This window comes from Micropterus salmoides, unplaced genomic scaffold (genome assembly GCF_014851395.1).
Source record: "Micropterus salmoides isolate LMB-PRFRI ecotype aquatic unplaced genomic scaffold, ASM1485139v1 Ms_hic_scaffold_2223, whole genome shotgun sequence".
Lineage (NCBI taxonomy): Eukaryota > Metazoa > Chordata > Actinopteri > Centrarchiformes > Centrarchidae > Micropterus > Micropterus salmoides.
Genome location: NW_024041400.1, coordinates 1 through 24096, shown reverse-complemented (window position 1 = coordinate 24096; position 24096 = coordinate 1). Strand labels below are relative to the sequence as shown.

General features: G+C 41.0%; 1 long non-coding RNA gene across 1 annotated transcript; it reads right to left on the bottom strand.

The window, feature by feature from the left end:
• LOC119917786 lies at positions 1-24089 on the bottom strand. Its single transcript, XR_005447332.1, has 4 exons — positions 23628-24089; positions 1808-1885; positions 807-808; positions 1-10 (listed from the first exon to the last, which is right to left on the bottom strand). It is a non-coding gene; the product is annotated as an uncharacterized LOC119917786 (long non-coding RNA).
• Between the last annotated feature and the right edge of the window lie 7 nt (positions 24090-24096).

Sequence of the window (24096 nt, the reverse complement as noted above, 5' to 3'; positions counted from 1 at the left end):
ATGTTTAATGCTGTAAATAAACATGTAGAAAGAATAAAACTTTCAATAAATGTTTTTAAAGTGCGTAAATAAAATCCAAAATTGTAACCATAACCCTGGATTGTCAGTGCGCATGTGTAAGCGTAGCGTGCGCGTGTCGGAAGAGGAACACTTGCAGAGACGCTGGTGTTGTGCCGAGTTGTCCGCAGCTCGCGGGACTTTCGGAAAATTTATCACCGTTAACCACACAAAGAATATTTTATCGTTTTGAATAAAAATACACGTAAACTCACATAAGACACAAGACCAGTGAATGACAGGCGAGAGAGAGAAAAGGGACTTGAAAAAGCCTCAGTTTAGCTGGAAATTTACAGCGCAAGTTGAATGAATAGAGACTGCAGCTCCTCAAGAATAAAGCGGCGCTTACCGTGTGTGGGAGGGTTTGGGGGTTTTCCAATGAAAAATATGTAATTTCACATCATATTGGGCCATTATTTTCACCTTATCTCTGAACAAATCTAGCTAGAGCAGATAATAAATAACCCCCCAAAGATCAGTCTACTGGGGAGGAACTACAACCTTAATATCTTGGGAAAGTTATTTGGTTGATTATGATGCTCTCCACAGTCATTTTACATTTCTGACACAGCATGTTTTGGGCATGACCCCCTAAAACCCTGTTAATATGACCTCAGAATCATTACAGATATGATTATGTGTATATGATCATGTTTGTCTTTAATATAAAAAAAAAAAAAAAGGAAACATGAGAAACCTCCTCCCTTCGGAGGTGCATTTTATTTGCACATTAAAATCCAAAAAGAAACATCTCCTCATTAGCTTAAAAAGACCTATACAGATACAAGTTACTTTCTATAAATTGAGCTAATGTTAAGTTACATAGAGCCAAAAGACACAGTCTACTGTAGAAGCTTTCCTGCTCAGCTGCGCAGTCTGAAGGGGAGGGGAGATGTCTGCTAGCGCTAACAGGCTTCACTTTCCCGCAGTTGGGGAAACAATAGACAGACTTTTCTTGGTCTTGAGAAGCTGACACATCGTAACAGAGACAGTACATTTACTGCCAGAATATTTTCCTCCGCTTGCGTTCACCGTCACTTTCTGCCGCTCGGACAAACAAACACTCGCTACGTACCTCCCGATCCCTTACAGGAGTTACGCTGCTCTTATAACAGCATCTGTCACGTAGATGTTTTGTATAGAACGATTAGAGGAAGCTAGCCAAGCATTGAGTGTTGCCGTGCTCACACAGTGTGCGATTAAAAACATTTATAGCACAGTTTAATGATCGTGAGAAATTTTTGTAGCGGGCGGTCATGATTCAGCAGCGGCGCACCGCCGTTCCTGAATGCATATAGGGGAAACACTGGCGCTGGTCAGTATCCTAATCCAACTACCCCAATCAAAGGACTGTAAATTCTTTTGATGCACAAACAGCACCAAAATCTCATTATGCCAACTGCTGACCGGGTACACTTGGACTGTGAAAGAACTCAACTCTGCCTCTACAAGTGTTTTTCACATTAACCAGAAGAAACATATTCACAATTTGCACATATTTACCATACCAAACATAACATATTTTCTTTCGTTCTTAAATTCTTGCAGCCTGGGACTCAAAATAGGAAATGTTTACTTGACTGTAGAGCAAAAGCTTATGAAAACAGTGCTTTTGTTATGTTGGGCAGCAAAAGTCACTAAGTTTAACTTCTAGCTTCTAGGTCCTTGCTTATGTGGCAAACTTGCTCTGCAAGTCATTGTCCACTATCCTCTTGACAGCTGAAGTGATTATTTATTTAGCAACACTCACCTGAAGCTGCCATAGACGATGAGAAGGATGGAGATGAGGAAGGTGGACACCTGGCTGGAGTCAACTAGGGAGTACGCCCTAAAAAGAAGAAAGAGGAATACAAACGTGAGACTCAACTAAAACATCTATGTGATGAAACTATTGAAAAATATTGCATGGCATCTTTTGTGTAATACTGAAAACAAGTATAGTTTCCATAACAACTGTCTTCACACTAACATTTCATTGGTTAACTAACAATTTGTATTCTTTACTTTTCTACTACACACAAGTTTTCTGTTTCATAAACATCACATTCACAGCAGGAAAGTACATCAGCCTTAAAATCCACAAGTGACTTTATGAAAACTCTGCCTTAAAGACCTTGTTAATCTGATGCTTCCTCCTTTTGTTGTACTTAACTGGATTTGTTTAACATTGCAAGTAGCACCAAAGCCAGTTGGCCAACTGTGACTTGCCATTTTCCCTCCAAAAACCCCAAAGGTTTGATATTTGACCACACTGCTGATTTATTACAAGCTGAGGTGAGTGAAAACACATGTATTGTTTGAGGTCAAACCCCATCTGATATGCTATGGCTTCCTTTTAATCCGTCATGTCAATTGCATGTTTCTCTCAACGTATGATTTAATGTTTGAAAAGACTCACTGATCATTTTTGTCTCTCAGCCATTTCACCCTGAATGATGCTTTTCCAAGGGTGATAGTAAAGGTTTTAACCAAAGGACATACTACTTTAGTTAAATATTATAGAATGCCGTTATGTGACCATCTGCCTACACACTGACTACCATTGGATTTGTTTATCATTGTGCTAAATTGTGCAAGTATTACTATCTCTTGGAATAAAGGTGGGTTTCCTATCAGAGTCTACTTTATAATCAATTCAGATGTACAACCCATCTGTTTTAAATCAGACTAAATCATAGTTGCACAGTTCTCGCCATATTTTCTTTATACCACCATGCTGTGGGAAATAAGAAAAGTATGCCAACTGCAATTTCAGTCAATCATTTCAGATGCTGCAATTTGACAATCTCACACTGCTTGTAGCAATTTTATCAGCACCACTTTGAATATCTGCAGGCACACAGGTCACATTTCCTCCTCCAAATACAGCAGGCAAAGATACCATACCAAATCAAAAATTAATATGTGGGGTGGATCAGATTTTATATCAGGAATTAAGATTAAGAACTATAGTATGTACTGTACTAAAATGCTGTAATTTAAGAATGCTTTCAAAAATGGATGTGTTTCTAGACTATACCTATCAATTACCAAAATGCAAAGTAAGTGAACAGAAAATAAATCTAAATCAAATCAATATGTGGTGTGACCACCCTTTGGCTTCAAAACAGCATAAATTTTTCTAGGTACACTTGCACAAAGTCAGGGATTTTGTAGGAATATCGTCAGGTGTATGATTGGTGCAGTTGATCACCAATTCAATATGTAGGTTTAAACACAAACTGAAACAGAAAGAGCTGTATAGCAGGAATACTACAAGGTGAGGAACAGCCAAACTCAGCTAACACCCATCTACTACATCTACTAGAAGTGGCATTCATGGAAGATTTGCGGCCAAAAAGCCACACCTCTGACATGCAAACAAGGTGTATCAACGTATCAACAGTGCAGTGGACAAACAGACTCTGCTGACACACGACGCACACAGCAACAGAACAAAGTGTGGCGTATTTTACAAGAGCTGCAACACTGAGAGCTTCAGTTTACACGCTGTTAGCAAGTCGGAGAGACAAACCAAAGCTAAAAGTTAACTCACCCTGCGTTCACTGTAAGGTTATTTTCTTCATTCAAGTTTCCCTTAGCACTCTCATTAAAATTAAAATACGACCGTACTTCAGAGTGACTGAAAAATCTCCGGCGTCATTGACCCAAACAAACCCACATTGCATTCTGCGCATGCGCGCCTGCTTCTGGGAGATGCTGGACAGTGTTTGCCGTGAGATTATAACAGCACCGTTAACCGTACCCGGTTATCATGGTAATTGAAATGCGTACGGTAATAATAACCGTTGGGAACTTTACCATGGTTAACCATTAAACCAGTAATCGTTTCATCCCTACCCCTACACATACAGCAAAAGTCACTAAGAACTATCTTCAGTGTAAAGAAGAACAAGGAGTCCTGGAGAGAAACAACTAAGGCTGCCTAAATCCACCAAAAGAACTGTGGTAGGGTTGTCTGCAACTAAGGATTTACACAGTAGAATCACATGTGTTTGTGTGGCGGCGATACATGGTAGCTCGCTTTAATCTTGAGAAGCTACAGAGCTGCAGTCTCTATTTATTAATCAGTGTAACTTACGCTGTACATTTACAGCTACACTGAGCCTTATTGTTGACCCTTTTCACTCTGCTCGTCTGCCATTTACCGGTCTTGTGCAGAGTTCTGCCTGCGTGGCTGCTGTACGGCCGACAACAGCATGCACGTACAGTTCCTGTATGTCTAGTTCAAGTACTATTTAAAAACAATATAATATTCTTTATGTGGTTCATCAATGGTGATAAATGATCCAAATGTCCCGCCAAGTGCGGATAACAGGGCACACCACCGGTGAAGTTTGGGCTCCGTCTCTTCATCCACTACACACATACCGACACATCCACCCAGCCAATACACACATACCCACCCACCCAATGTATATTGTAATGTGTATATGAAATAACTGGGAGAGAACTGGTAGTTCTATATAAAATCAGACGTTGAGCATCCCCATATCTCCAAAATGGCATTATTCTCATACCGCCTCTGCGAAGCTTCGACAGTGAGATTGGCATGTTTGGGCCAACCTACCTGCAGAGTTCTTCCAAAAACCATGCAGGTGTACCTAGGTGTACATAGAAGAACTGATGCCGCTTAGAAGGCAAAGGGTCAAACTAAATATTGATTTGCTTGCATTTTGTTAATTGATAAATATAATCTATTCATTTCCATTTTTGAAAACATTCTTACTTAACAGCATTTTTCCACACCTTCCTAAAACTTGCACAATATGGTGTATATGCGGTACATCCATTTTATACACTGGCCAACTGACCTGTGCATTCTGTATTTAAGTGGGACTGGGTATTCCCAGAATACTATTCACTGCAGTCAAACTTTGTTATGTTTGACTACAGTGAATGTTGTGTTGTCACAATTAAAATTATTTGAAATCCTTTTCAGCGACCATCTAAGAGAACAATGTGAAAACATTTCCAGTCGGCACACAACATACTGCACGCCACAAGAACATGCTGCTGTTTTGCACAGAGCTGAATATAATCTGATCCCCTGAGATCAATGAGGCTCATAATTACACACAAGAAAACAGCAAAGAAAGGACAGTGAAACAATTCAGCAGTAAAAATCCGAACTGCAAATTTTGTTGCATTTAAAAAAAAATAACTGGGGAACAACACACAATTTATTATGAAAATCAATAAGGCAAATGTCATCCAGCCTAGACTGGAAGGTGGTCTCTGCTCACAACAATGGTGTGGTTTTCTACATTTTGATTACGCCTACTGATTTAGGAGCATATGACCCATAGTTTGAAAAATAAGAATCAAATAGCTTCATGTAACTTTGTGGAAAGTATTTCTAACTATACTGTTCTATGTTTCATTTTGTGTTCCATCTGTCTTTTGTACAGTCCCATAAGTTTTTAAAGCCGCTTTATAAAGCTTAACTACTTGCTCACAATTAATACTAGTTATTATAAAGATAATAGTGTATATAAAATGTATGTATTTGTTGTGTGATACAACATCCTTAAGGCAATTTATGAAGAATACTGCTGAATCACAACACAAATATATTCATGCATTACAGTCCTGCAAGAAGAGCTGTCTTTTCTATACTATCTAGTATAGCAAACTAGGGCTGAAACGATTCATCCTTTAATAAAATAAAATGTGATTAAACGAAGCATCGACGCAAATTCTTTCCATAAAACTATCCTACACACTGTTTCGCACGAACATTTATTGCTGACGCACATCACGCTTACGCTGTGAACACGACGTGACAGGGCACTACACTAACCTTTTTCCCCCGTAAGAGCACATGTAAAGATGTGCTCCAAAGAAATTCAGGAGCACAGTGAAAAATGTTCAAGTATTCCACTGCAGAGGCTCTTTCTACAACATGGAGGAGAAACTAGAATGAAACGTTGAACATGTTTCAACAAAAGACACCTAATAAAGCTAAATAGCCAGCTAGCTAAACCCACAACTTCATTCTCTTCTCCTTGCTGTCTTCTGTCTCTCCGCTCCTGCTGCTGACACTGATCTCAGTCTTTGGGTTTTTTTGCCGGAGTTTCAACAACTCTCAAATGACTGACACAAGCTTTGCGACGCGTCCTGCTATCTACTCGGAGCAGGGTGTTTTGAACGATTAGCGGTGCGGTACGGCAGGCGCCAAAGTAAGCCGCACCACCAAACAAAAGTACTTCTTAAACGACGCATTGATGAATCGTTGAAATAATCTATACTAAAATCATCGTTAGCTGCAGCCCTATAGCAAACAAACATGACATTACAAAATACAGCTCATCAATCTGGACTTTCTGCTATCTGTAGTAGGGTTGGGCGATCTTTTCTATTTTCATATCACCTAATCATGGCTACTTGAGAAAACCCCCGATTGAAACAAGTGGTTGTAGGATTACACATCTGACTAATCCTAAAATTTCAACTTTAAGTCATCTTGCTGTTCAGACAAATCTGTAATCAGGGTTTCTAGTTTGCAGGCTGATGCTGCACCTAAGCACCAAATTGTTCCCCGATGATCTGGGGCCTTGACATAGCGTACACTTGACATGCAACCTTATAATACAGGCCTTTTTCTGAGGCAAAGACAAGTTCAGTTGAGAGGTGCAGCTCTGACCCCCATCTGGACTTGTCTTTCTCCTGTCAAGCTCTCTGGCCACAAGTGAGGACTGCAGGCCGGAATAAAAAACAAATCCCCAAAAAATCCAGTGACCCCAAGACTGTCATCATCCGCAGCATCAAGTCAAGTTAGACCGATATATCAGCCAACATTATCTTATTATCATAATATCGATGAATATGTTGTCTTGTTATTTAACCAGAAATCTCAGTTATGTTTGAGGTAGTTAATAAATAGTGTCACTGTTAGGGCTGGACGATATGGCCAAAAATGTTATCATGATAAAAAGTTTCATATTTTTCGACATATCAATAATTATCACGATAAAAATAAAATCTTTATTTCTTTCGAGTTTAAAGGCTGATTTTTGCTCCTGCGTGAAAGTTGAAAAAACAGATGGTAAATTGTGGTTGAAACTTTTCTTTAGTCAACACTTGAGGTCAAACAGTAGATTACTTCACAAATTTGAGGTAGAACATTGAAAACAATTAAAAACTAGAACTGCAAGCAGTTGTTAGTGGGGTCCAAGCCTCCCGGCGCAAGCCGCCCCCCCTGGACCCACGGAGGGTGCGCGAGTTGGCCCGGGCGCCCCACCAAATGACCAGAGTTATAAATGAAAGGGGCTTGCGGTTATGGAGATCTGAAATTAATGTATGTCTATGGGAGCGTCATTTGATTTCCAATGAATAGCGCCACCTAGAGGCCGATTGACGCTATATTTTACACAGCCCCTCGGGAGGGCGTGCCAGATAAGGTGTAGATCGCCCATTGCAAACTAAGATCTGCCATGACATCCTGCTTTTAGCGTTTGTGCAAACATTTGTTAGCTTAAAATTCAGACATTTTTTGGCAGATCAAAATTCCTTCTACAAACTTTTATCGGCTCGGTCCAGAGATGGTCCGTGCCAAGTTTCGTGGCGATCGGACTTACGGCTTCGGAGGAGTTAATTTAAATAGGTTTTATTATGTTCTTGGTTTAGCAAAATGAAAACGTCATTGCACAGAGGCATGTCCTATACCATAAGAATCAGCAGGATCCCCCAAACACGTACACATCATTTTTATGAATGTGCGATGTAGTGGTGCGTAGTTATGAGGCAAAATGTGTCTTGGTTCAAAAACCCACTGAAATGAATGGGATATTCCGACGGTATTTGAGCTTAGATTAAAGCGCACCCTTTTGGCCGAATTGCACCAAATTCTCCAGGTGCCCCATGAGGAACAAATGACCCAAATTTGGTATCAATTGGACTTGTGGTTATGGAGAATTTTTTCTGACAACTTTAATCTGCAATAACAGCGCCACCTATGGTCATATTTGGGCCAACTTTAGTCAATGGAATCAAGGGACCATCCTGAACAATTCGGCTCAACTTTCATATCAATGCAACTTGTGGTTATAGAGGAACACATCTTTTTGGTGTTGATCGGCCATTCCAAACCTAACCTGACAACTAATGAAAACCCCAAAATCAGAATCTCAGAAAATTTGAATACTGTGAAAAGGTTCAATATTGAAGACACCTGGTGCCACACTCTAATCAGATAATTAACTAAAAACACCTGCCTTTAAATGGTCTCTCAGTCTAGTTCTGTAGGCTACACATTCATGGGGAAGACTGCTGACTTGACAGCTGTCCAAAAGACAACCATTGACACCTTGCACAAGGAGGGCAAGACACAAAAGGTCATTGCTAAAGAGGCTGGCTGTTCACAGAGTGCTGTGTCCAAGCACATTATAGAGAGGCGAAGGGAAGGAAAAGATGTGGTAGAAAAAAAAGTGTACAAGCAATAGGGATAACCGCACCCTGGAGATTGTGAAACAAAACCCATTCAAAAATGTGGGGGCGATTCACAAAGAGTGGACTGCAGCTGGAGTCAGTGCTTCAAGAACCACCATGCACAGACATATGCAAGACATGGGTTTCAGCTGTCGCATTCCTTGTGTCAAGCCACTCTTGAACGAGACACAGCGTCAGAAGTGTCTCGCCTGGGCTAAAGACAAAAAAGGCTGGACTGCTGCTGAGTGGTCCAAAGTTATGTTCTCTGATGAAAGTAAATTTTGCGTTTCCTTTGGAAATCAAGGTACCAGAGTCTGGAGGAAGAGAGGAGAGGCACAAAATCCACATTGCTTGAAGTCCAGTGTAAAGTTTCCACAGTCAGTGATGGTTTGGGGTGCCATGTCATCTGCTGGTGTTGGTCCACTGTGTTTTCTGAGGTCCAAGGTCAACGCAGCCGTCTACCAGGAAGTTTTAGAGCACTTCATGCTTCCTGCTGCTGACCTACTTTATGGAAATGCAGATTTCATTTTCCAACAGGACTTGGCACCTGCACACAGTACCTGGTTTAAAGACCATGGTATCCCTGTTCTTAATTGGCCAGCAAACTTGCCTGACCTTAACCCTATAGAAAATCTATGGGGTATTGTGAAGAGGAAGATGCGATACGCCAGACCCAACAATGCAGAAGAGCTGAATGCCACTATCAGAGCAACCTGGGCTCTCGTAACACCTGAGCAGTGCCACAGACTGATCGACTCCATGCCACGCTGCATTGCTGCAGTAATTCAGGCAAAAGGAGCCCCAACTAAGTACTGAGTGCTGTACATGTTCATACTTTTCATGTTTACACTTTTCAGTTGGCCAACATTTCTAAAAATCCTTTTTTTGTATTGGTCTCAAGTAATATTCTAATTTTCTGAGATACTGAATTTGGAATTTTCATTAGTTGTCAGTTTTAATCATCACAATTAAATGAAATAAACATTTGAAATATATCAGTCTGTGTGTAATGAATGAATATAATATCCAAGTTTCACTTTTTGAATGGAATTATAATAATATTCTAATTATATGATCAGCACCTGTAATTGGGACATTTTTTCACGAATCAAAATTTCCTCTTCAAACTTTTATCAAGTCCAGAGACGATCCGTGCCAAGTTTGGTGCTGATCGGACTTGCGGCAACGGAGGAGTTAATTACAATAGGTTTTTCAGTTTTGTAGCGGAAAAAAAGTCTAGGCGGAAATGGACGTGGCCTATACCAGGAGATTCAGCTCGGTCCCCCAAAAGCTTGGATGTAAGGTTTTTGATATGCGCATTTGTATGCGGGAGTTCCAAGCCTAAACAAGCCGCTGACCCTAGAGGTAGAAGTGTGCGGATTTTTGCGCCTGAGGTAGGTGCAGCGGTTTGGACCTACCCTGTGAGTTTCGTGTCTGCAGCACTTACCGTCTAGGCTGCAGTATTGGAATTAGTGGCGGAAGAATAATAATAAAAATCTTAGCTAAAACAATAGGGTTCACAGCTCCGCTGGTACTGGGAACCGTGATGCCTTGCAATCGCGGGTTCCCAGCCCACTCGGGCTTGGACCCCTAATAAACATCTTAACAAAACAATTAAAGTCCTAATTCGTGTATGATTCAAGTGAATAATGTCAAACATTATCGAATATTTATTGCACATTTCTCATATTCCATCAATCCATCGTCAACCGCTTATCCTGCGTACAGGGTCGCGGGGGGGGTTGGAGCCAATCCCAGCTGACATTGGGCAAAAGGCGGGGTACACCCTGGACAGGTCGCCAGTCCATCGCAGGACATTTGTCATATTGTTATTGAAAATAATTATATTGCTATAATTATTGTTAAATTGTCCAGCCCTAGTCACTATTATATCGTTTGTCCTCCTGACAGAACACATTAATTTTTAAACTATAAAATGTCACGGTCTGTACAAACCCTGCCCGACTATTTTAAGGGATCCTTCTCACAAATATCTTTTATAGTTATTTATTTTATCAGCCTCAAAAAGTCTGCATTGGTCGGGCCGTATTTGTAAATGTTTAATTGCTGAATTTACTGCTCACTACTGTGTAAGTTATCGAGTGTTATACTGAGAATAGTAAAGAGAACAGTGTTTCCTCTATATGCATTCAGCAGCGGTGCACAAAAATTTCCCACGATCATTAAACTATGCGCTACAAATGTTTTCACTCGCACATTGTGCAAGCACGGCAGCAGTCAATGCTTGGCTAGCTTCTTCTCCTCATTCTATGCAGAAACACACATGACAGATGGTGTTATAAGAGCAGCGTAACTCTGAATCAGGGAGGTGCGTAGCGAGTGTTTGATTGTCCGAGCAGCAGAAAGTGACGGTGAACGTGAGCGGAGGAAAATATTCTGGCAGTAAATGTACAGTGTCTGTTACAGTGTGTTAGCTTCTCAAGACCAAGAAAAGTCTGTTGTTTCCCACCTGCTGGAAAAGTGAAGCCGGTTAGCGCTAAGTTAGCTGAGTTAGAACATCAGGTACAAATTTAGACTAAACTGACGTAGCCTGCAGCTCTGTCCTGTACAGACTGATTAAATTATTTTTCAGTTTTTTTGTCTGAAAAAGTGGTTTTGGAAAAGAAAGGACAGTGGTGACCGGAGGAGCTGAGGTTAGTAAAGCTAATTAGTGATGCAATGTAGTCCTTTTAAGCTAATGAGGAGACGTTTCTTTTTGGATTTTAATGTGCAAATAAAATGCTCAGAAGGGAGGAGGTTTCTCATGTCAGAAGCTGTAAAATGAAGACACAAAAGGCAAACATGAGCAATCGTATCTATAATGATTCTGAGGTCATATTAACAGGGTTTTCCTGCCGTTAAGGTTAGGGGTGATGCGGTTTGTCCAGCCCCCGCTGCTGAAAAAAAATCCCATAGGAAACACTGGAGAAAGAGAAAGGGAAATACAGCTTTGGTATACAGAAGGTGCAAAGCGGTAAAGGGCAAGTCATGATGAAAAACCACAGAAAAAAAAACCCAAACCACAATCGTAACAAGTTGACCAAATGAGCAAGTTGCTGACTGAATGAGACATAAGGAGTTTTGTTTACTAAGACAGCTCTAAAATAAATAACCCACTGAGTTGAATCAACATCTATTTCGTTTTTTTAAATTAAAGTTAGATTTAGAGAGCTCTGGGTAATTTGAAGGCAAAAAAAAAAAGTCTCCCACTCTACTACAACTGTGGCCAGCAACTCAATCCTTACTTGGTTATAGTGAAGTACAGTGAAAATAAATATTACTGTATCATGCAAGCTGCATTTCAGTTTGTGTTTGCAATGCCTGCAAAATGTGAAGGAGCATAAAAATGTTGGAATCCAAAAATCCCTGAAATCTTGGTTTAAATTACATCATTGACAACATGGAAGGTAATAATAAACATCATTAATTTGGGTAATATCTGTTAACACGGTACTAAAGAAAACTGCAACTAAAATCAGCCTCTTTCTGTTGGCGTGGTAGTGAACACTGTTCAGAAGAATCTCCCATCTCTTTCACTTATTCAGTAGCACAGGAATGACTACGGGATATCTGGGAGGAGAGGGGTAAGATGTAGTTCACTGTGGAAACAGGACACCGGTACAATACTGCATCATGTACCTTTTCTCTGGTTTTGTTTTGTCCAATACAAGCCTGATACGTCACATCCCAATGGGGCCTGACCCAAGTTGTGGGTCATAATAAACATCTAACAATATAGCCGAATATGACATCCTATTCAGACGAGTGTTAATTTTTTTGCAGGTACAAGGTTCTAATCCGGATGAATCTCTAGCCAAACAGTTTGGGCTCAAGCATTAGAAAGTGATTAAGAAACTGACCTTGTTCTTCCACACACAGACACCAATGATGTCACTGCCTCACTGTCAACACAGCAGGCAGATAGACAGCTAGTTTAATCTACCACAGATCTAATTCATATTCTAGTATCGAACTGCTTCGTCTGAATTCTGCGCACAGAAGCCTGTAGAACATGGGTGAGATAGATGAATGGAACATTTAAAAACAAAATACAATCCCGGACTGTTGAGGGCTGGACGGCAGCCCAAAGTGCCATAAGACGTCCTTGTTCACTGACAGGCTAGGTCTTCAATAACACAATTCCAATACCGTCCTCCATCAAGCCAGTTGCATGCATGATTTGGCCACTACGGGCTGGGTCACCAGGCCACAGTGAAGACTTCTGCAAATGCTGGCCCCTTAGAGGCGCGGATATTACAGATTGAGTGTCCAAAAATGATATCTCACTACACTATGTCACCAGAATATACACATGGAGATAGATTACTCAAGTGAAAAAGTGTGAGCCCCTAGCATACGTGTTCCCCTTACTATCATTTACACCAGTTTAAAGTAGCCACTGGGTGGAGTTGCATCTGGAACGCCAATTGGGAAACAACAATTATTTGCCTCCCCATTCTCATCCAATTATGGATGTTAGGGGTTCTGTCCTTCAGGAACAAGATGTAATTTTTGATCAAAGGTGACCTTTTTGCCGCCATGAAAATAAGTACACCGGCCCTGCATTGCTGCTCAGGTCTGCTCAGTGACATTTTTGACTTTTTTTAATGAGCGTTGATAAGTGATCAACATAGAAGTGTACAGAAAAGATTGATGTAGAGCGCATGTGAGATGCTGGGTTCTGTTTGTCTGTAATATTACAATTACATGGTCCACGCTTCAGCTTTGAGTCACAAGGACACCCTGCAGCACGATGTCTTTAAAAGATTTGAGGGGAAAGACAGATCTAAACTAGCTGCTGGCCACGCCTATCAAGACGGAGGTCCAGATCTAATCCTGTTAATTTTCAGAGGGCACATGACCACAATGAGTGACACTCTCAGCCTCACAATTTAAGATGATCTAGACTACCCTCTCTCCAAATTAAATATCAGAAGGCAAATCTTAAGTGGTGCTTCTGTTCAAGACACAAGCAACAGGTGCTTCAGTAATCCCTCGGATTCAAACGGGCCAGTGTGTGCTCTTACTGGATAATACAGCGTTCAACATACTGTATACAACAGAGTCCTAAAAGTGAGTACTTTTGTACCATTTAAGGTTTTTCACTGGACTTAAACTACTTATATTTCAATACAAAATATTAAAAAGGGTAGTGTACCTCAGATTCTCATTATAAAAAGACAACAAAGACTCTAAATACTGCTAATTAGGTAAAAAGGCTTTTTAATTTTAAATGCGCAGTCCACATTTCCTACTTTGTGAGTTGCGTGGATTAGCCAGTGTCTAAAAAAGGCAGAGCTTAAATAAGATTGTATGCTGGATATTCTTAATAATAGGATTTTTCAGATCTTATATCTCATGTTTCCTGGGGGAAGAATGTTAATTTCCTAAATTCATTAACAAAAAGGCCAATAGGAAAAAATTAAAATAAAAAATAAAAAAGATACCTTTGGACTATTACTTAGTGGATGTTGCCAATTTGGTCCTGCAGCCATCATCAGTAAAAATGTCTGCATGACAACATATTTATATTGTTTAGGATGGTGAAAGAGGTCTTTAGCATCATTGGGTCGAGTCTACTTTTTTTTTAAAACTCTTGTCTCAGTTCTGTCTCTGTCCCAGATGCTTTTAAACATACTGTGGGTTAGGCTCCTACTTAAAAAGCCTAATCTTGACCCCAATGTGTTGTCCAATTTTAGACCAGTCTCCCATCTGCCCTTTCTTTCGAAGGTGTTGGAAAAAGTTGTTTTTAAACACTTACAAGTCTTTCTACAAAAGAAGTTGTTGTAGAAGTGTTTGAAAAATTTCAATCTGGTTTTAGATCACGTCACAGCACTGAGTCTGCACTTCTATGAGTTCACAATGATATGTATGCCTTGTCTGTAGATGTTGGGGATCCTACTGTATTAGTGCTTTTGGACCTGTCAGCAGCTTTTGATACAGTGTGCAGTCCTTCTTGAACGCATTGAGCATTTTGTAGGTATTCAAGGCTCCGCACTTAAATGGTTTAGTTCGTAATTGACAGGAGTTTCTCTGTCACATTGGGTGACTTATCATCTGCTCCTCTCTATTGCGGGTTGCCCCAGGGTTCAATTCTTGGCCCCATCCTGTTCTCTTTATACATGTTGCCGTTAGGGGCTATAATAGACAAGCTCAACCTGTCATTTCAGTTTTATGCAGATGACCTGCAAATTTATCTGCCTATGAAACCTAATGACAGTGTTGCACTAAACTGCCTGCTTAATGGGTATTAATGATATTAAGTTGTCTCTGTCTCGGAACTTTCTTAATCTGAATGAAGATAAAACTTTATCTTCACTTCAACTTTTTAGAGTATTATCTTCAGTACTAAATGCATGTCAAACAATCCAGCTTTAAGTCTGGGAGCTTTGACTTCATGCACCAAGCAAACTGTCAAAAATTTAGGTATGACATTCGATTGCAGCATGAAATCTGACAAGCAGATTAGCAATGTTGTCAGAACGAGCTTCATCCAACTTCGTCTCCTGGCTAAAGTTAAGCCTTTGCATAATAGGCACGATCTAGACAAGGCTATCCATGCCTTTATTAGTTCAAGCCTAGATTATTGCAACGCTCTTTATGTAAGTCAAACATCCATCTCGCATCTTCAACTTGTGCAAAATGCTGCTGCTCGCTTTTTAACAAATACATCTAGAAGTGCACACATCATTTCCGTTGTATTTACACTACACTGGCTTTATTTAGCGATAGATTTATTGTTAGTTTTCAAAGCCTTAAATGGCCTAGCCCCGGAGTATTTGTTCAAGCTTTTAACTTTGGGTAGGCAAAATCGGCTATTGCGGTCTTCGAATCAACTGGCTTTAGAAGTCCCAAGGTCGAGGTACAAACAGTGGGGCAATCGGGCCTTCGTTGTTGCTGCCCCAAAACTCTGGAACAAGCTCCCCCCTGACATTCGCACTATAAGTTAAAACTTATTTATTTAGAATGGCTTTTAATACGCAGTAGTGGTGCAACAACTTCCCTCTTCTTCTGATGTTTTAGGTAACCTTGTCTGGCTTCATGTTTTTTCTTGTCTTTTATTGAATGCTGTTGTGTTTATTCTTCGTTGATATTAAGCACTTTAGACACCTGTTGGTTGCTGTAAAGTGCTATATAAATAAATGTTAATTGATTGATTGATTGATTTATAAAAAAATGTATTTATGTATAAAATCAGTTTGATATTATTTTCTGGACAATATCCTCAATTATTCTTTTCCAATCTCTTCTACAGGGCTGATTTGTTACGGGATTGCAGAGAAAGTAAATCTGCTGTTGTTGATTGCCAGTATATCGACACGCTGGCTAATAAACTCTGTTTATATCCCTAAGCTAAGGTGGTTTTACGTGTACAGAAGATTGCTGTTGAAATCACAACGTACAATACGATGACCTCAGCCACGCTTGTAAGAAGCACGATAACCTTCTAAAACATTTTGCAAGGCAGCAAAAACAAGCTGCAGTGATGAGTTTAGCCGGTAGCCTCAATAAGACGTTGCGTTGATGCTGCATGAATATGATAATGTGCTCGCTTTCTGCTTGCAACACTGAAAAAATACGGATCGTTTTTTGTTACTGAACATCGACAGACCGCAAATCAATCCTCCTAATCCTCCACACAATCTAAAGATTTAACTGTTAAACACTGGCGCTAAAGCAATCAAGATATCACCTGGTTGACAACAATTAACAGTGTATGTCATTTATCAAGTAAAAATACCACAACATCGATGGTTACAGCTTCTTGTGGGTATTAGTCATTATTTTTAACATGTTACAGGGCAAATTAATCTTTTAAAACTATCGTTAGCCAGGAAGCCCAGCACATATTGTTTTGATATATGTGGTTTCTGCAGTGTTCAAAACGGCAGAGAGTGTAGGGAAAGTGGTCTACCTATATGATCTTTTCCCCTTTGATCTACTTACTAAGCTTATCAAACCTCGCTGTGGCGCGTAAACTCCCCTTGCACAACGCTGACTACTGGCACATGAAGCGCAAGGGAGACGAACTCCAACTTGATGAACTCGTCTCGGTTCCGTGGAAAGGCGATCATGGCGGAAACCCCCTGCACGACCACGGTGTGACACACGCTCTCTACGAAGGACAGTGGGTCTTCGTTCTCGGGGCTGCCCACAGAGGAGGAGGAGAATGCGGGCAGCTCGCCGAGTCCGGACCCAACGGCCATGACAACCTCCAGGGATAAATTGTATGGCAGCAATCCGGCCCGGTTGAGAGCCTCGACCGCGAGCAGGACCGAGTCTCGGGGTTCAAACAGGCGGTTCTCCTTCAAGGGGTTCTCCTCTCGCTGCCGTGCATGGCTCTTACTCCTGCTAGCTCCCCGCTGGCTATTAACGGCACCTCTGTTCCTGAGGCTTCCATATCCAGGCGCACTGGCACTTGTTTTAACTTGCTTTTCCAACTCAATCCGCTCTCCGCTCCCTATCAAACCTCGATCGGTGTCCCAGTCTTCAGAGCCGCTGCCGGAGGCGGCGGAGAGCAAGCGAGGCTGGACTTGCAGAGCCCCTATCCGAACCGTGTGGCCGATACGTTTCAGCACCTGGCACGGCTGTGGGTGAGAGTGAGCGCAAGGCGGGAGAAAGACAAGAGCGCACAATAGTAAACATAATGGTAGTGAGACCCCGGTGCTTGCTCGAGATGCCGGGCCATTCATCATCATCATCACCACAGTCTTCATCATCCGCGCTCCACAGCTGCACCGGATGCCCGGTCCAACCACAGAACGCCCGAACACCGGGGCCGCCCCGTTGGTCCCCCTCCTGGCCCCCTGCGTGTGTCCCTGGCGCGCCGCTCAGACCAGCTGCAGCACCCGCTCCAGCTCCGGCTCCAGCTCGCGACAAAGTTGTGCGTTTCTCCACGGACACAGACAACAGGCTGCTGAGGCGCGAGAATAGGCACGAGCCGCGCACAAGCAAAAAATGATCCCCAAAAGTGCTGTTTTTCATCTCAAAAGATTTTCATCATTCAAGCCATTTGATCACTAAACAGGTCGTTGAATCAAACGGTAAAATTTCCGCAGATTCCAGTGGTAAAAAAAAATAAGCAAGCAGAGTGTGTAGGCAAGCCCAGAGGAGGAAATGTCGAATAAAAGGTTAATGCGCATCAAACACATTCCAAAACAGTGAAATCCACCACTGGAAACATCTGATGGTTTGATGGCAACGAAAGAAAATTATCCCATTATCATCCAGAGCGCAGGAGCCAAGACAACATTACTTTGTCTCGGTACTCGAGATGAATAAAGTAACACGTTTTCCCCTCTTGTTAAACACCCGAATAAAAGCTTTCCAGAGCGCGAGCGCGCGCACAGCTTGGCTCGAACCTCTGTACCGATACTTGTTCCGACGAGACCTTCTGCACGAGAGTGCAGTCTTCTGCGCACCTTCCAATGAGATTTAACCCTGTCCTCACTTTACCCCCACCCCATCCCTTTTAACAGTGTCAGGGGGACAGGATATGAATGGATAAGTGTATAACGCAAATAAACAAAGACACAACCAAGTAAATAAACACACAAGTAAAGATATGAACAACCAAATTGAAGTAATGCAATATATAAATATAATAGAAAAAAGAACAAAGGCAAATGAAAAATCATACTGAAATCAATTCCCACTGCAAGTGTGAGAGCTTGGTCATGAAGCAAAGTGATGCCAAAGTATTGTCTGCTACTCGGCTTGTGTTTAAGAGCTTGCAAGTGACAACTCCTTATTAAAAGCCAATTATATTCTATCTACATCAATGTGACTGCACAAATTCGTGTGACGTTTGCATACCCAGTGCAAGATTTAGTTTGGACAAATCCGACAAATTTACAGCACACATGACTTCAAGCATTACTCTATTACCACGGCACTCATAAAACACAGGTGTATTTGGATGCGAATTTCTTGCCCACATCACATCATATTTACATTCCATTGTTGATGTGGCTGTATCTGTTAGCTGTTCAGCAAAGTGTTCAACCGAGATGCTAAACCAAAGCAAAGGCACGTGACAAGGCAAAAAACAATGGCTACAGCAAAAGTTATCAATGAAAATGTTTTTATACACACACACACCAGAATGAAGGCCAATATTTTACAATGCCTATTCTGGATGTCCCTCGGATAGCAAATAGTTGAAAAATATAATGGTTTATGATAAAAGACAATTTCTTTGTTGATTCCTAATTAGCAGCTTTCACAAGATACCACCGAGCACAGAGACTGATGTTTCCCGGATACAAATGCAAAAAGAGTGGCACACCGCATTTATTATTTACTATATGAGAAAGTGCATAGGGCTGCTCTTACCTAATATGTCTATGTGACTGTATATCACTGTGTGCCCTTCAGGAAGCGCACACTTTCACAGTTTCACCTCAAATGACTGCCACAGCATGCATTTGTCAAACTGCAAAACTGAAAATGAGGAAGAGAAAGTAGGGAAAAAAACAAGTCCCCAGTGTGTTGGCAACATAAAGTCATGTACCGATGGTTAGGAATCAAGCAAGCTGCAAAGCTACCTGCTGCTGTGAAGCCTATTACATCTTGATTCAAACTACAACTAACCTGCTATCAAACAAGACACCTTCAATGCTGTAACTTAGCCAGTTTTACAGGGCTTGCTGTGGTTTACTTATTAGCAACTTATCCGGTATCCTGCTACAACATAGTGGCTTTAAAGCTAATTGTGCAGAACAGAAATGTTCGGTTTGGATGTCGGGCACAGCATCCAAACCGAATGTCTGTACACACAGCCAATTACTACTAATACAACAAATTGTATAAGTTATTCCTGAGGCTGATTAATGTAATGGTTTTAGTATAGAAATGCGTGAATGTTTTTTAAATACAGAACTGCTCATTATTACGTGAGGTATTTCACAACTCTGTGGGTGTTTTTATTTCTGCTTCCAAGGTAATGGGGGCATGGGGTTACATTAAATGGCTCAAGATGTGACATAATCTGGGGTTAGTCTGGATGCTCCTCTCCTGCTGATCAGTAACAGAGACTAAGGCAGAGTAACAAAAACAGACAAAACTGGCAGTAAGTAACATTCTGTTAACATAACAGAAGTTCTGTTATGTTTGCTCTAGCATCTAGTGTAACTTTAAGTTTTTTTTACCTTACTGGTGTTGGTATAAATAGTAAAGACACCACCTACTATGTAATGTTAAGGAAAATACAGATGGATATAATAACAATATAGAAGCTGAAAATGTTCAGCTTCCACTTTGTTTTACAGCTACCAGTCTTAAATGCGCATACACGCTCGCAACTTGAGCTGAAACACATTAAAATTAAAAGGAAATATGTAAAAAAGCAAAGTCATGTGACATTGTTGTAAAACTGACTGTATGTCAACATGTAAAAAGCTGTCCAATATCTTGAACAGATTGGTGTCTTCACACACTGCAGTGGTAAGAGCAAAAGCCTTATCAGTTTGACTGCAAAGCAGAAATTTTGCCCATGAGAACAAACAAGCTTTGATTTCGCTTCAACTATTTAGCCACCTTTATCTCATAAGATCTTCAGTGACTTCAGACCATTTCTGGCTCAATAGATGGTCAATGTCCTTAAGATTTTCTGCTTAGCTTGCACCTTGCACGTTAAGACAAGCAACTCCACACTCAAGCCCCATGTAGATGGGATTTATTTCTCTAATGGAGGTGGGGTGATTTTTATAGGAAAAGACAACAACTGTATTTCTTAACATGTCAGGTTAAGAAATACACTTGTTGTCTTAACAGGAGTTATATGAAAATAATGATCTTATGGTGCTTTCAGACCAAATGCAAATTTTCGCCTCGCAAGGCTTTCCTCGCGTGAGTACATTCCCTGCAAGTGTTCACACATAACGCGAGAAGGCGATTTTAACGCAATAAGGGGAATAAACACAACTGGCCATTACTACAACTGTATGAACCCATAGTAAACATTTCGCTGTGATTAAATAGCAATAAACGGATTAAACTGATGCCGAAATAACTACAACATGATGCAGATTTGTTAAACATATGAATTGATGCTTTGTCGTCAGGTCTGTCAGCAAGATAGCAGGACAACAACTTCTAAAATGTTTGTTTTCTGAATGCAGTTCGGATCGATCAGGGCTATGCTATGCTAACTTGGTCACAGTAAAGTACAATGATAGCTGGAATAAAGTTACAGACAAAAGTTTTCTGAACTCACTAGGTAGTTCAACCTCCTCGCTTTCTTTTCTCCAAGTAATGTCCAGTTTTTAATACAAATATGAAGTTGTAGTCCGCCAGAGCTAACGATCCTAACAACAACACTGGAACCGGATGTGCATGGAAGCTAGCTGCTGAGAAGCTCCAGTGAAGATAAATCAACGTTAAAATCCCCAAAACTAAAGTAAAAAGCTAATTTAATAACAGCAGTTAACTCCGAGCTCCTCCCGCGAGTAACCGCCGTAGTTGTCAGAGCCGAATCCGACTGACTATGGGTGTTTATTTGTGCAATGGTTGCAGCGTTGCTCCCCTAGCTCTTCTCCCCTAAGTTTGCCGCTCTGCCTGGCGCTCTCCACACAACGCTCTGAAGCCTCGGTGACAACCGGACAATCTCAACACTGATAGGCTATCGCGACTCAGCGTCATGTGACTTCTTCGCTGGAGTTGAAAATATTCAACTCACGCGAATTCCTTCTCGTTGCCGGCCCGACCCCCTTCGTGACGCTTCGCGCCACCTGACAGGAAATCGCGGCTCTACGCGTCTTTGCATTGACTTTGTATGTAAACTCAACGAAAGATAACGACAAATAAAATAAAGGCCTGTGGATTGGATGTCATTATCCAGATATAGATCACATGTTAATACAGGTTTAAATGGCGCCTTAAGAGCTATTCGCACAGGACTATTAATACCAGGGGACCTCATGGGATTTATAAATTACCCGAAATGGTGATAGTTCAAAAGCACTGTGTTTGGGAAAATATTCCACAAGACCTCTTGCTCCAGTAATTGTTTGTACAGGACTTGGGAGATTGGACCAAGTGCAGAGAAAGGTTGGACTACCTGTGAAGAAAGTACCATGACAGTCTTAAAAACAATACCAACACTGGATCAGACGACATAAAGTGAACTTATTTATCATCATATATTTATAAAATTTGAAAGATATGGTAGGTAATTGCGGTGTAATGTTTACTTCACAAATTACTGACATGGCAAATTTGCACGGGATTAAGATCACAGACGACGTCCACAATTACTACAAATTACTAACGGTCCCCAGGTAATATTAGTCCCGTGTGAATAGGGCTAAAGACTGTATCTCTTAAGTGTTGTGTCTTTGTCCTCTTATCATTAGAAAATGTCCAGTCCATCACTGTAAAGAAACATGTCATGCAAACTTTCGCAATGAAAACCTAAAACATTTAATATTAAATCAACCGAGTTTGAGGTTTTAGCCAGAGACCTTTAGCTTTAAACTCAAACTAATTCACTAGTTTCAGTCTGCACATGGCATTTAAAACATTATATTTATGTCAGTGTTTATGAGGGGGGTCAGCTGGTAACTGTTTTCTAGTAACAACATCACACTATACACAAAGCCTCTCAAAAAGTACAGCCCCCCCCAAAAAAACAATGGCTGTCCCTGATTGATGACTAACGCTGTTTCCTACATGCTGAATATTGATAGTAAGAATTAATGTCATAACAGTTCCCCCCAACCTTATAGAATGCAGGTCAAATTTAGAATAGAGAAAAAACTGCATCAAAATGCCAGATGAATGAGCTGAAGAAAAAAACCCTTAATAAATGTGAATTGTCTCTGTTGATAAGAAACTTTTGACCTGATCCTACAAATTATGCGGTGATTGGGCATCTTTCTCCTTCTCTAAGTAATTCCCCAAACTCTGCAGCTTTCTGACAGAATGTTTAGGACTAACCATGCATATAACAACAATGGCACAAAGCCATTCTATTTAACGTTTTTAAAAACAACATGCCCTTACAAATAGCTTCACAGCAGGAAAGGCCTCTATAAACTAATCTTAAACTTATAAGTCAGACAATTGATGTTAAGACTATAAAGACAGGCATTTCCAAAAAAATAAATATAGACACACAATAATAGTTACACATATCCATAGGATCAAAACACAGCATTTCTGGGGACCTCTACATTTCAATTAACCTAGTCTGCTCTTTAAGGGTCACTGGTTTGGACTATTTACACACAAGAGGATGCTGTTCTTAAAATTATCATTACAAAACACTCATCCCGTGTTGCTGGGTTCAAACAAGCATAATTTAGTCTACATTAATTAGCTAACGTTAACTGTTAGGCCTCAACAAAAGTCAGGTAATTTTCATTCATGGGGACAACGCATTTCAATTATCACATCATCTATGTCTGGCTTCGTAAAATCCATTCTTCACCAAGCACCAAAATTAAACTATAACGTTAACCTGGCTTCAAGAGTGTAAACCTCACAATTCTGAAAATGTGATTTGACAACCTGTCGGTGTGTCACAATGCCAAGCTCACCCTGAAACTGGGAGTTTGGGACCTGACTGCGATGCCAGTTAGCTAGCTTAACGTTAGCGCTACAGCAGAACCTTTGTTATTGAGTGCAGTGGTGTCGACGATGAATGCTAGCTACGTTAAGCAGCTAACACTAATTTGTTGGCACTAATGTGACACTGTCATTCAATGGTAGCACACCGTGCCAAATTGCAATTTTCAGAATAATAGGAGCGAAAGAGTCATTCACTAAGTGGCTAACCCAATGAGTTTAACAAGCCGTTAGCTGGGCAGCTAGCTCTGTAGCTCTCGCTCACAATAGCTCCACTGAGCGAAGCTGCGTTAGCACAGCATCAGCTGGTGGAGATGATTAGCCGCTGCTAGCCAACCAGCAAGCTACATTTATCAGAGCTAAAGAGAAAAATATTTGGATGAGTGGCATTTTGCTCTCTAGACGGTGACAAATACATCTAAATGCGTGTGTGTGAATAGTCAAGTATTACCACGAATTGTCAAAATATAACTCAACGGTTAGGTGATCTATAACGATCAGGCTCGTCAGTAGCAGCAGCTAACATTCAGTAGCTACTACAAATCGGTAGCGCGATGCCTGTGCGCACTCACCAAGATGTGTAGCCCTGCTCCGCCATATCGCCGAAAACAGTGGGTTCCGCGGCTGTGGTTAACACAGGTTCAGGTCCCGGTGACACCCGTAAGATAGGGTTTCTGCTTATCCTTCACAATCCGACGTCCTAGCAGTTACTTTTAGGTGACAACATGGTGATACGTCCCGGCAGCAGCTAGTAATCACTAGCTGAATGTGTTGCAATTGAAATGGGAATGATGGTTTGCTATCGTTAGGTGGACAAGACAAAGCAACCCGAGAAAAAAAATACTGATGTTATTTTCGTCGGTTTCGCTAATGTCCTGCCGTCACCCCAGCCGAGAAGGCTTGGTCTCCAACGATGCTACACCCCCTGTAAATCCATATTCAGCATAATGTATCCAGGCTAAATTCGGATATTCCTCAAGTCTGCACCCCTAGCTGTTATGGAAGACGTTCAGCTTTGTTTTCTATGGCGAGAGTCACGGG